This window comes from Populus euphratica, unplaced genomic scaffold (assembly GCF_000495115.2).
Source record: "Populus euphratica unplaced genomic scaffold, PopEup_1.0 scaffold306.1, whole genome shotgun sequence".
Classification (NCBI taxonomy): Eukaryota; Viridiplantae; Streptophyta; class Magnoliopsida; order Malpighiales; family Salicaceae; genus Populus; species Populus euphratica.
The window spans coordinates 269,062-275,399 of record NW_011500191.1 but is presented as its reverse complement, the minus strand read 5'-3'; positions in this window follow the sequence as shown (position 1 = coordinate 275,399).

Genomic DNA, 6,338 nt, shown 5'->3' with positions numbered 1-6,338 from the left:
TGCTCGCAAGTAATTTTGTTTTAATTCAATTTTTATTTTTCTCTTATAAAAGAATATAGAAGAATAATTAAATAAAGAAGCTAAATAGCATGACACATCACAAATTTTGTGTTCTTTATATGCATCTATCACTTAGCATCCCGGTTTAGTATTTGTTTATCATTAACAATTTTTTTAGTATTTACTATTGCACATGGCGATTAATTAATTTTTTTATATACAAATCGAGCTTTTAATACGCCTTTTAGATTTTTCATTGTTAACTCAAATTTTAATATTGCTTATATTTTTTTTATTTACACATGTTTTTTATCCTTAAATTAATTTTTGATATATTCATAGTATAGCATGGATACCAAAACTAGTCATTAACTAGTCTCAACTATAAGTTAAGGAGGACTGATATCTACTTAGTAGAGATTTCTACCAAACCAATATGAATGTAAATGTTTTATGAATAATTAATGTTTTAGCTTGGTTATTTATTTGATAAAAGAAGATTATGGATATTGTTAAATTCATTCATAATATAATCCAAACTCAACTTGCAATATATGTTAATACAATTAATTTCAATCTATTTCTTGAGATTTTACACAAATTCACTCTCTTTTTCTGAGTTTTTGTTTTGTATCCCATCAGAAGTTTTTATACTGAATCAACTAACAAAAACTTTTTTTTTTCGGTCCTTGAGATTTGATCCTTTAGAACCTTGTACAAATAATTTGACAAGATATTTTTTTTTTTAATTATAGCTAACATCCAAGTGTCAGCATTAACAGGTTTAGTAGTTGCTTTATTAGTTGATGGCTACAACACAAAAGATTAAAATTGTTTCACTTTGAACATCAAGCTTCTAAGTTCTAAGGTTTACTGGCACAAACTTGTTAATGCACTAAACCTAGCTATGATTAGGTTTAACAGTGCGCTATGATTAGGTTTAATAGTGCGCTAAACCTAGGTATATTGGGTCTGGCATTAGCAAGACCCAAGAGATTATTGATTCTAACACCATTAATTCTATATAATTTACACAAAATTATAGAGGAATTATTTCTCAATAAATAGACTTAATTAAACAAGTCTATTAGCTGAATTAAAGTCTATAATGGTCTACTGTGTCTTCATCCTTTTGCTTTGTTGGATAAAATGAGTGGAATATAACTCATAATACAACTTAAAATATCATAAAAGTAAAATCACATTACATTCTTTCCTCTCCACAAAAAAAGACAAGACTCGTGAGTTATAAATATACTATGAGACTTTTAGAAGAAAGATTCACAATATTTATTTTTTACTACATATATATTTTTAGAGCATATCTCTCTAGAATATTATTATATTTTCTCTCTCTAAAAAAATATTTATTTAAATATCAGAGAGTCCCCATTTCCACTAAAATATACCTTTTGCTAGTACTAACCATAAGTTACATTGACCTAACAAGCTATAAACCACCGTGGTTAAAGAGAATTGATGAAATTGCTAAAACCAATTGATTATTTGATTATCTAATATGAGAATTCTATTTCTTGGCTATTTGGATTTTTGGTATTTCATTAGTTTTCAATATAAACCTTACTAAAAAGTTAATTAATTATCTTTCTCACTTTTTTAAATATAAATGATATACATCATACCATTTGAACCTTTTAAATCAGTATAAGATTTTATAATGAAAGAGTTTTATTTTATCAAATTTTAAAAATTTAAAGACTTAAAAAACTTTTTTTCTCTTACTTTGGGTAATTTGAAATTTTGAAGAAAGACATTGATACTTCTAGAGATATATTGAAAACAAATTACAATTAACTTGAATTAGTGTAATTTATCTTTGTATTTTTTGAGTTGTCTTAGATATAACTTTATATGTTTAATTATAGTCAATATATCTTTAAATATAAGCATAATCTCTCTAATAGAATAAAAACTTTTATTAGAATTTTTTGTCAATGATTTTTGATATGTGACTTGCAAATGATTTTTTTTTTTAAAAAATTAACTTTATTTATTAGCATATCCCTATCATATAAATATATAATTATTTTAAATGTAATTACAAAATTATTACTTATTTCTTAAAGTTACAAATTAGTTATTTACTTAAAACTAATAAATAAAATTATGTTTAAAAATAATTATTTACTTGATTCTAAAAGGATTAGAAAAATCACTTTCCACGTTATTTCACGAGGGTAGTTTTATCAGAACTTGTTTTCACGGGAGATTGTTTTTATATCTAGGATATATTGCATGCAATTAGACATGTTTTACCATGAGATAGTTCATAAAATGGAAGGGCATATTAAGTAAAATTTTCATAATAAATTAATAGTTTTTTTCATTCAATATAAGCATACACTTACCCAAAACATATATTATTTTAATTCTCATGTTAAATAATAAATAGTGATTGATTAATAGATGTTTAAAACCTAACACGTTGTACATATGATGTTGGAGAAATTTTTAGATCAAGTATTTATTTCTATACTTATTTTTATTTAATTTAGGAAAATATTTTCTTTTATGATGTTTTTATTCTTCCTATTTAATTTAGAAATTTCTTCCTATTTAATTTTGGAATTTTATTTTATTTATTTATTTTAGGTTTAAGACTAGTATAAATAAGATTATTTAGTTTGTATTTCATGAGACTATTTAAAGAGAAAACATTCAGTAATAAAATCTTGAATTAAAGTTTTTGTATGATGACCTAGTTCGGTAGAATTTTATGTTGTTTCTACTTGCTGTATTTTTTGTATTGTTTTTGTATGTGTTAGTTGGTATCAAAACTTTATGTTAGTTGGTATCAGAGTTCAATGATTCCTAATGGTGTTGTGTGATGTTGAATAATCATAATTAGAAGAGATAATCACAAAACAAGACATGTTCTTGTAGGAGGAGATGAAGAGGTTCTTTCTTGAGAAATAGAGATTTAAGAATTAGTGATAAAAGACATGCAATAATAAATTACAGAATTAACACGTTATCTAATGGTGATAAATTTCTTAATATATGTTGAAGAATTATCTCGTTAATTAGAGAATATAAACAAGAAAAAACTAGAGGGAAGTTATCATAACTTCATAGTTAATTTTGAAAGCTCATTCAAAAGTATAAGAAGAGGATATAAATATGGATTAATATTCTCCACCAAATTACAATAATTACAATATTTTATTTCGATAATGATTATGTTGATAATGTTATTATAAACAATGTTAGTAATAGATGTGAAAACATAAAAAATATTCTTATTGATAAGTTTAAGGTCAAGTACAAAGAAAACAAGGAAAGTGCTCAACAAAAGAAAATCGTTCATTTATATCACAAATTATGAGTGCATAACATATATTGATTTTTTTATAACAAGTTTTTTTATGAATGAGTTAATAAGTTTATTATTTCATAAATGAATATTTATTCAATGATTATATAAATACAACATATGTTGATAAACCTAATTTGAGGTTTGCAATTCATTAGTGTAAAAGTAAGTATAAAAGAAATTATTTATCAATTAATGTTTCTTATATAACATTTAATATGAAGGGACTAAAATTGATATATAAAATTTTTATATACATGAAATGAAGAAAGAAAAATGGTTGGAGAGTCGTGATTAGAAATTCATAGAAATTATTTGTTTCCATAGTTATTGTTATTTAATTTAGAAAAATATTGTCCTTTATGGCTTTTTTTATTCTTCCTATATAGTTTATTATTATTTTTATTTAGCTTAAGGTTTAAAAATACTATAAATAGAATTATTTAGTTTGTATTTCAAGCGGTTACTTAAAGAAAAAATATCAAATGATAAAATTTTAAATTAGACTTTTTATACAGGAACCTTACTTGGTAGAATTCTGTGTTGTTTATGCTTATTGTTTTTCTTGTATTGTTTTCATCTATGTTCATATAGTTATTCAAATTCTTAACTTAATGAGCAATGAATAGATATTAATTTTTTATTTTAGGTATAAATATGAATATGTAACAAGTTAAATTGATAAGCATGATTTGTCATCTTTGCATACTTAGTTATCAAAATTTAAATCTCAAATAAAATTATAATATTAAAATTCTTATAAATTTGTTATTCTTGTTTTATATTATTTATATTTGATTAGATTGGAGAGATAAACATGATATCAATAAAATTATTCCAAGAATACTACCAACTCATGAAGAAAAGAAAAAAAAATCCATAGTCATTTTGGTACTAAATCTTTTTTATCTCGTTAACATACCTTACACTTTGTTATATCTACACTTTGTTACAGGAAATAGACTTACTAAATAGTTTGGATTGGAAAATTGATAATCAAGATATAAGTCAAGATAGTTCATAAAAAGTTCAAATATAAATTGAACTATAAAAATCTAGATGCAAGAGATCTTGTCCTATAAAATACCTTTCCATCAACCATTTAGGGCTCTTAGAATACAACATCAATAAATGTATTTTAAAAAAAAGTTTACTAGTTATATTACTCGTACATCATCAAGGATATGCATACAAACTGTGAATTGATAATGTTTTAATTGCTAAGGATCTTAAAAAGAAAAAAAAAACCTTTGAACCATATAAAGTATACATGTTAGGAGTCGAAGTATGCATAAAATAAAAAGCGTTATCCATGTAAAGCAATAGTTAAAGAGATAACGAAATTATATTTGTCAATTTGAAATGATAAGCATATAGTAAATAATTATTACTGAAACCTTAAAAAAAATGAATGAATAGGATTTGAGAAAATAAGTAAATAGATGACATAAAACATTTAACAAACTCTTTGTGAAAATACAAATAATCTTAGGGAAAAAAATCAATATTCAACAACATCACAAACGCATAACCTTTCCATACAAAAACTAAAAGGTATATTAATTGTGGATCTCCCAAATCGAAAAAAACATATTTAATGATTTAATGAGTTAAATTATCAAATGAAAAAAATTAAGAGAATGCAACTAATGAGAGACCAATAATCTCTTTCAACCAGGTTATATTCCGAGGCATTCTAAGATAATGTAAAATGCATGTTTTAAAGCGAAATATCTCATAATAAAAAGCTTGTTTGCCGAGATCTTTATTACCAACAAAGTGTCAAAAATATCATAACAACCAATCAAAGGCTTTTATTGAACAAATCATAGTAAACAAAAAGATGGCAATCAAAGACAATGAAAAAGAAGATTCTAACAAAAAAACAAAAAAAAAACAACAATATTGCAAAAGTAAGGGATAAGAGAAAAAAACATTAAAAGGATAGATTAATGAATAGATAGATAGATAAATGGAAAGGTAAATTACAAAACCTAAACATCTTCCAAACTTAATATTCATAGTAGAATAAGAAAATGAACGTTCCTTAACGGATAAAAGAAGCCTAAGGCAATGTTTTTGAAGATGCAAGATGCAAAATAACTTGAAGCTTAAAAGATGGTCAAGTGAAGACGATCAAGGCCCCTATGGAACACATGAATAATAAATAAATTTAGTATCAAAAGACAAAGGCACACCAAATTAAATAATTAACCATTATTGAAATAAAACTTAATCCTTTAACTTGCACATCATAATAATATAAATCATTGATAAAAGTTTAGTTCATGGTACCCCATCCAAATAAAAGTGTGACCAAAATATTCTAAAGCTTAAAAAAGAAGAGAATATGATTTTTTCAAAACAGGTGCTTTCTAAACAAACCAAACACCCAAAGGCAATAAAAGCAACAAAAAATCCATAATAAAACCATCCAATAATGCTGCATGAAGATACTACCATGCATGTTTCCCACCTTCTTTAGACGTAAAATTCTAAGTTAATGGTTGTCATTGACTGATGGCCAATCATATTCTGTAGCATATTTGGTAACTCGGATCGTATCAATCAATACCACATATCATGTAGGCAATAACAAAATCTTCCTCATAAATAAAAGAAGAAATAAGAACAAAAAACTCAGCAATAAACCACCTTCAAAGCAATAAACCATAAATACAAACATAATAAAAACCAACAACATGAATATAAAAAGCAATCCTAGGTGCAACAACAGAGAAATGTTTAACTCAAAATACCAACCAACATAGAGTGATATCTAAGACAAATAGCGTAAATTAATAAAAAACTTGAAAAAATTGTCATAATAATACCTCATACAAGTACCAACAAAGCAAATAATAAAACAAGAATCATGTTATCTCAAGCACAATAAGCAAAACCCAAACTTGTGAAGCCATAAAAAGGAAATGAAAAAAAAAAAAGAGTTAACATGATGGTTAAAAATAAGAAAACTAAAACCAACCAAAAAGACAAAAAAAAA